This window comes from Carlito syrichta, unplaced genomic scaffold, assembly GCF_000164805.1.
Source record: "Carlito syrichta isolate Samal-C Ts95f unplaced genomic scaffold, Tarsius_syrichta-2.0.1 Scaffold311864, whole genome shotgun sequence".
Classification (NCBI taxonomy): Eukaryota; Metazoa; Chordata; class Mammalia; order Primates; family Tarsiidae; genus Carlito; species Carlito syrichta.
The window spans coordinates 195,536-203,759 of record NW_007255960.1 but is presented as its reverse complement, the minus strand read 5'-3'; the positions used below and the strand labels follow the sequence as shown (position 1 = coordinate 203,759).

Sequence of the window (8,224 nt, the reverse complement as noted above, 5' to 3'; positions counted from 1 at the left end):
TTTTTTTTTTTTTTTTTAGTGTTAAACCCTTAGGAGGTCCGGTTGTGGTGAAGTTATCAGTCTTCCTCTCCATCTCATTCTACTTTCTCATTCAGTAAATATTTCTTAGATTTCGTAACCCCAGTTTCTCAGAGCCAGGCACTGGACCAGATGCTGGCAGTACAGCAGTGAACAAAACCGAGGGAAGGACAGTGATAAATTACTATTGCCCACAACATGCCAAATAAGTAATTTCGTCTTGTGATGTGTAGTACGGAGGGAAAGTAAATAGTATGGAAAGAGCTCTAGTAATGATTTCCTAGTGGAGACCAGAGTCAGCCAATTAATTCACTCAAGAAGCCAATCTGGGTCGGTCTCCTTAAGTATTACCTAATAAGAAACCAAGTTTTAAAAAAACCCCAAGAAAGCATTAACCACAGAGCGTTCCTTGGCCTTTTTTTAGAATGTGTGCCCTATGTCTTTAAGTCAGCGGAACACTGTCTTTTCCAAAGCCTCATAGTCCTGCAGTACAGTTTTGTCCAGGCTTTCAGACTTTATTCTCCTGATTTGGCTCCGTGACCCACTGTCAATGTGTGCTCTTTAAACCTGCCTACCTAGTAGGTCAGAATTAGGCAGGAGCTGTTCATGCAGCAAATTTGGAAAACAGAAAGGAGTGTGTAAAATCGTGGGCAAGAGAAATTGTTTTTAACCATTGTGGTAATCTTAAAATAATACCTTGTTTTGAGGATTTTGCTGGGTGGCCTGAAGCTCTAAAAGTGCTGGTGAAAGTCCTTTGGGATTAGGGTTAGGGTTAGTCATTCTTTCAGTTTGAGATCCTGACTCATTTTTCTGTACTGTCTTTTCCTCATTAGAATGTAAGTTCTATGAGAGCAGAAGCCTTACCTACTTTATTCACTGTTCTTTCTCAGCACTTAAAACAGTGATTGGCATGTCTTTCAGACTGAAGATTTTTATTTTAAGCCATAATTTTTTAACATTGCAACAAAAACAAATACAGTGTGGTACTTTAATGTTTTATCTTAGATCAAAATCTAAACAGGCTGGTCCGAGTGCAGTGACATTTATAACTAATTGATCACAATCAGGTACAGTTTTCTTTGTTCCTTCTCTACTCCACTGCTTCACTTGACTAGCCTCTAAAAAAAGAAGCCAGGACCAGGCTCAGTGGCTCAGCCTGTAATCCCAGCACTTTGGAAGGCTGAGGTGAGAGGATTGCCTGAGCCCATGGGTTCAAAACCAGCCTGGGCAACTCATCTGTACAATAAATCAAAAAATTAGCCGGGTGTGGTGGTGCACACCTATTGTTCCAGCTACATGGAAGGCTGAGGCTGAAGGATCACCTGAGCCCAGCAGATCAAGGCTGCAGTGCACTCCAGACTGGTCGACAGAGTGAGACTCCAACTCAAAAAAAAAAGATGGAAATACATATAGGAGAGCCATAATGCTGCAAAATAAAGTCTTAAAATATTTGAGCACCTGATGTTGAGGAATTGCTCTTTGGATTTAAGCAAGGATATATGATTGGGTGATAGAACCAGCTGTCATCTCTGGCCATGAGTGTTACTGGTTCAGAGAAGGCAATCAGAACCTTCGTTCCTTCTATTGTGGAAATTATCTTTACCTAGAACTAAGTGGTAAAAGTAGAAGAAATTTAAAATAAGCTTAATCCGTCGAAGTTTCTTTTAAACAGTTCATTTTGTTTGCTTGTTTGGGGTTTGTTTTGTTTTGTTTTGTTTTGTTTTGTTATAGTTAGAGTCTCATTCTATCGCCCAGGCTGGAGTGCAGTGGCACACTCACGACCACCACAGCCTTGACCTGCTGGGTTCAGGTGATCCTTCCACCTCAACCTTCCAAGTAGCTGAAACTACAGGTATGCGCCATCATGCCCAGCTAATTTAGGTATAGATTAGGTCTTGCCATGTTGCCCACGCTGGTCTCAAACCCCTGGGCTCAGGCAATCCTCTCACCTCAGCCTCCCAAAGTGCTGGAATTAAAGGCGTGAACCACCACACCTGGCTTTAAACAGTTCATTTTAATACAATAAAACCGTAGTTCTAGATATGCTGAGGAATTGAGGATTTATTCAACGAAATATTTGCGTCATTTAAATGAAATTCTTTCTAAATTCCTGTGTGATTTATAGCTGCACTTTTAAAACACTGATCAGGCCTGGCACCATCGCTCATGCCTATAATTGCAGCACTTTGGGAGGCTGAGACAGGAGAATCACATGAGCTTCTCAGGAGTTCAAGACAAGCCTGGGCAACATAGGGAGACTTTGTCTCTACAAAAAAGACAAAAATGAGCCAGGTGTGGTGGTCCATGCCTATAGTCCCAGCTACTCAAGAGGCTGACGCAGAACGATCTCTTAAGCCCAGGAGGCCAAGGCTGCAGTAAGCCGGAATTTCCGCGTTGCACTCCAGCCTTGGCAACAGAGTGAGACCCTGTCTCAAAAAAATAAATTATAATTTTTTTCTTGACCTGTACTGTAAAAGTGTAGTGACATGAGATCAGATATAGTCATAGGTCAATGAAGAAAAAATTCTAATGTATTTTGATTTATAATTATTTGGTTTTAGTTATTTAATTTTGATTATTTAATTATTTTATTTTATTGTTTTGAGGCAGGGTCTTGCTCTGTCACCCAGACTGGAGTGCAGTGACACGATCATAGCTCTTGCAACCTCGACCTCCTGGGCTTGGGATTCCCCCACTGGGCCTCCTGAGTAGTTAGGACTACAGTTGCATGCCACTACACCCAGCTAATTTATTTTATTTTGTTGTAGACACAGGGTGGCCAAGACTGATCTCGAACTCTTAGCCTCAAGCAATCCTCCCATCTCAGCCTTTCAAAGAACTGGGATTACAGGTGTGAGCCACCAAGCCCAGCCTGATTATTTAATTTTTAGTGAAATAACTGAAGGATTGTCACAAGACTTCTTAGAAAGGCAGTACAATAACTGTCAGTTAGAAGATCACAATTGTGGTATTGTCTCTGCCATTTTCTAGTTCTGTGATCATGGGTAAGCTAATTAACTTGTCTTCTCATTTTAAAATAAGAAGAATGTGGAAAAGCTGTTTAAAAACTGTAAAGTACTAAGAAGGCTTAAGCCTGGGGGAAATTACAAGGCATTTCCATTGGAAAGGCTTATCTGAATACTTTGTACCTGACATCTTTTGGATTGGTAGTCAATATTGCTCAATGTTTGAGGCTTTGTGCTTATATCCAAAGTGCATTGATAGGAATCACTTTGTAGGCCATAGGTTATCAGCATTAAATTTGTCCCCAGAACACTCTTGTTTTCATTTACTACAATTCCTTATAAAACATTAGAGTTAGCGGTTTCTTTTGCCCATGCCACCTCTGGCATGTCTCCCTTTCCTTTTCTCTCTTCTTTCTCTAATAAACTTTGTTTGAAAATGTTAAAAAAAAAAATCAGAATAAATCTTTACCAGTTTAAGAAATGGAAGAATGAAAAGCATAGAGAAAAGCATGTTGGAACATGATTAGTAATGTAAGGCTAAGCAAATTGAGTGTCCCTGCTCCTATATTTTGATTGTATAAAAATTCAGTATCTTGAAATTGCTTTCAGAATTCTTCAGAGATATACCAGAAGACTCAAGGCTATAGTTTTTGAGAAAATTTCTGTGCTTAATGTTTTAAAGCACTTGACAACTAAGTTTATTTTCACACTTTTTAACAAGAATGCCTTCTATCTTTGTAGTTGGGAGCCAAGGGCAGTGACTCTGTCATTGTTGATTGAGAGCCTTGGAGACAAACTAGCATCTCATTTTTTTACCTTAGGCTGGACTCATATAATCCTCCTAAATCAGCCTCCTGCATAGCTGGGACTACAGGCACAGGCCACTGCACCCAGCCAGACCATCTTTTTAAAAATGAAAATTGCTTTCTAAAAGTGTTCTCTTTTATAATCTAGTATGTCCTTGACATTCAAAGTATTCTTCTCACTCAGCAGTTAATGACAGTGATAGAGATAGGCAGGTGGTGGCTACATGTTTTCAGAATCTGAACTGTGGTTAAGATATAAGGAAAGCTTTCTTCGGGGCCAGTTCAGAAGGTGCTTCAAGGTATCTGTGTTTCTTACTATTGCTTAGGTACTAGGAACAACCAAGCAGTCTAGAGCTACACAACAAAAAAATAAGACAGATTTTGAGTCCTGGCACTACATCTAGTAAGGGGGGAGGTGATAATGATAATGTCTCCTAATCTCTAGAAAAAACTAAGTACACAGTAATACTTATAAACCATAAAAGATCTGCATTTGGTAAATACTCTTATGGCTCCTTGAATTCTTTTAAATACTGGCATCACCAGACTCACAGGAGGATGCAGGGTGGTTACAAATAAAAGTGTAATAGTAATTTAGTAACAATGGTATCAGCTAGTATCAAGCACTTTGCCAAGCTCTGTTTTTTTCCATCCTTATACCAACTTTATGAGATAGGTTCTATATGTCCCCATTTCACAGATGAGGAAATTTGAGACTTAGAGAAGTTAATCCATGCACTTATGTGCACACAGCTGGCAGAAGGCTGAGCTGTTATTTGAATCCATGCAGTTTGCCTAGTGCTGAAATTGCCCAAGGCAAGCTATTAAAAGAACCCATTAAAAGAAGTAAGAGCCTGGGAAACTTTAAAAAACAAACCAAAAAAAGGAATAATCTGTCCTTAAATAACAGAATAAGCTGTACACCGTAATTAGTTAAAACTTGAGAATCGGGCAGTTTTTAATTTGTCCAGGGGCATGAATTCAACTGTACTGTCATCCATTGTGCCGCCTAGAGGTGTGTTATGAGTGCTGACTAGCCACAAATTCAGTAAGAGAACCTTAGTAGAAAAAGAAATTGTAATGAAATAATTCATGAGGCTGGGCTCAGTGGCTTAGCCTGTAATCCCATCACTTTGGGAGGCCAAGGGAAGTGGATTGCCTGAGTCCACAGGTTTGAGACCAGCCCAGGCAACTTGGTGAGACCTCGTCTCTACGATGATAGATATTAAAAAAAAAAATTCGCCGGTCGTGGTAGCACACGCCTGTAGTTCAAGCTACTTGAAAGGCTGAGGCAGAAGGATTGCCGGAGTATAGCAGATTGTGCCACTGCACTCCAGCCTGGGTGACTGAGTGAGACTCTGACTCAAAAAAAAAAGAAAAGAAATAATTCATGAGCCCTTCTACATGGTGGGCACAGAAACATTCACTGTGCTGTGTGAACATTTCATCGATTGAGATTAGATCAGTGATTACTAAAATAACTTGGCTGATATCACCCAAGTGATTTGGAGCCGTCTTTGGCTTTTGCTTCCTGCTGCAACAACACCCAGCTCTTTCTCACTCTTAGCTGTTTTTCTTAAGCTTCTACTTGGAATGTCATGTTCCTCCTCCTTTCATCCTTAGCGCTCAACTTGTAAGTCACATCCTCCTGGAAACCTTCCTAACCTTAGGCAGTATTTTCCTCCCCTGCCCCAAGTCCCATTAGATCCTTTCTTCAAGCCTAACAAAGATAATATCCTAGCCGGGCTTGGTGGCTCAGCCTGTAATCCCACACCTTTGGGAGGCTGAGGTGAGTGGATTGCCTGAGCCCGCGGGTTCGAGGCCCGCCTGGGCAGTGAGACCTCATCTCTACAATAAATCAAAAAATCAGCCAGGTGTGGTAGTGTATGCCTGTAATTCTGGCTATTCGGAAGGCTGAGGTGGAAGGATTGCCGGATCCCAGCAGGTCGAGGCTGCGGTGACTGGGAGCGGCCACTGCACTCCAGTCTGGGCGACCGAGTGAGACTCCAACTCAAAATAAATAAAATTAAAAGCTAAGGCTGGGCATGGTGGCTTATGCTCGTAATCCCAGCACTTTGGGAGGCCGAAGCAAGAGGTTGCCTGAGCACAGGGGTTTTAGACCAGCCTGGGCAAGTTGGTGAGCTCTCATCTCTACATTAATTCCCCAAAAAAAGAAAAATTAGCGGAGTGTGATGGTACATGCCTTTGGTTCCAGCTACTTGGAAAGCTGAGGCTGGAGAATCACCTGAGCTCAGAAGGTTGAAGCTGCAGTAGCTAGTAGTGGGCAACTGCATCTAACCTGGGCAACAGAGTGAGACTCTGAGTCAGGAAAAAAATCTATTAACCCTTTGTACCCAGAGGCATCTTGCAGATCACCTACCAGCAACTCAGTCTCTCTTTTTCACGAAATAAAAAAGCAAATCATTTTCTATTAATTAGTATAGTATTGGAACAAATTATTTTATTGTAATGACATTTGACTTATAGTGCAATTTTGGACATTGAGGAACTTATTTATGACAAATTAAAATTTTATATCATATTTTTCTTTATATTTTTCTAGCTTGTGGTAATGTGTGAAAGTCACCAACATGCATTGCAGGTTCATTGATACAATAGTAATTCATTTGACATCTTCCATCTGATATTTTTCTGTTTGAGCAGACAATGTAGTTTCCTTCCTCCCACATTAATAAGATGAAATTTATTGTCCAGTCTGTTGTTCGAGGACAGTGTGGAAGGATGTACTCGTGATTCCTGAAAACCACTTCTCAACTGATCCATCAGAAATCTAATAAATTTCAAGTGGGACATGGGTTTTTCATTGTTTTTGAATGGAAAACTTTAAGAAAATATACATTTTTGAAAACTTTGCACTTGCATAAGTTTGTCCTGTATAATCAGCAACCTCTTTATGTCCCCTGAGAGGGGACATCCAAGTGCAAAAGGTTAATAAAAGAGTAAAAATAGGCCTGGCTTGGTGGCCCAGCCTGTAATCCCAGCACTTTGGGAGGCCGAATTGAGTGGATTGCCTGAGCCCGCGGATTCGAGACCAACCCAGGAAACTTGGCGAGATCTTATCGCTACAGTGAATAAAAAATTAGCCAGGTGTGGTAGCACATGCCTGTAGTTCTGAATAGCTACATAAAAGGCTGAGGCGGAAGGGTCACCTGAGCCCAGCAGGTCAACGCTAAGTATGCGACTGCACTCCAGCCTGGGCAACTGAGACTCCAACTAAAAAAAAAAAAAAAGTAAAAATATATAATTACTGTTGAAATGAAAGGTTTGTCAGAATAATTCAGTTTAGTTTAACATAATTTACGTTTCTCATCATTTTAAACATATAAGTAATGTTAACTTATTTTATTAATAAACCAGTTTGAGTTTAGGAAAAAAAACCCACATAGAATAAAATGTATTTTCTGTTATACTTAATGTGAATAAATAAAAGACGTAGCATCTAAGTTACCAAAGCTTTACCTTACCTTTGTGAACTTGAATTCCTAAAACGTTTCTGAGTTTTATTATTTAAGAAAAATGAAATTTAAGTTCTAGGATGTTGAAAGAATTAGGAATTTGGTTTCCCATTTACTGGAAATTCTAGGAAAGTTCAATTGCTGTAAGTGCATATTTATGTCTGTAACACAATCACAACAGAGCACCTTTAATTTGAGGCTTTTTGTTTGTTTTTGTTTTTGTTTTTTTGAGTTGGAGTCTCACTCTGTCGCCCAGACTGGAGTGCAGTGCCACTGCAGCCTCGACCTGCTGGGTTCCGGTAATCCTTCTGCCTCAACTTTCCAAGTAGCTGGAACTACAGGCGTGCGCTACCACGCTCGGCTAATTTTTTTATTTTTATTGTCGAGATGAGGTCTCGCCAAGTTGCCCAGGCAGGTCTGGAACCCACGGGCTCAGGCAATCCACTCACCTCAGCCTCCCAAAGCACGGGATTACAGGCTGAACCACTGAGCCCGGCTTTTGTTTGTTTTTGAAAGCGGGATTTATTGAGAGGACAGTAAAGCTCCCACAGTGGGAGGGGACCCAAAGGGGTTGCCTGAGTTTTGTTTTGTGTTTTTAAGTTGGGGTCTTACTTTGTCACCTAGGCTCTAGTGCAGTGGCACTATCATGGTGGACCACAGCCTCGAACTCCTGGGCTTAGGTGATCCTTCCACCTCAGCTTCCCAAGTAGCTGGGACAACAGACTACACGTGGGTTTTTTGTTTGTTTGTTTTACTTTTTGTGGAGATGAGGTTTCACTATATTGCCTAAACTGGTCTCAAACTCCTGGGCTCAGGCAATCCTGCCTCAGTCTTGGGATTGCAGGCATGAGCCACCGTGCCTGGCCACTAATTAGATTATTAAAATCTCAAATTAGCCGGGCTCGGTGGCTCAGCCTGTAATCCCGCACTTTGGGAGGCTAAGGTGAGTGGATTGCCT

The 8,224-nt window shown here is 41.0% G+C and overlaps 1 protein-coding gene across 2 annotated transcripts in view; it reads left to right on the top strand.

Moving 5' to 3' along the window:
• Nucleotides 1-8,224, top strand: part of GOT2 (glutamic-oxaloacetic transaminase 2) — a 25,486-nt gene that overhangs the window by 903 nt on the left and 16,359 nt on the right. The window lies entirely within an intron of this gene.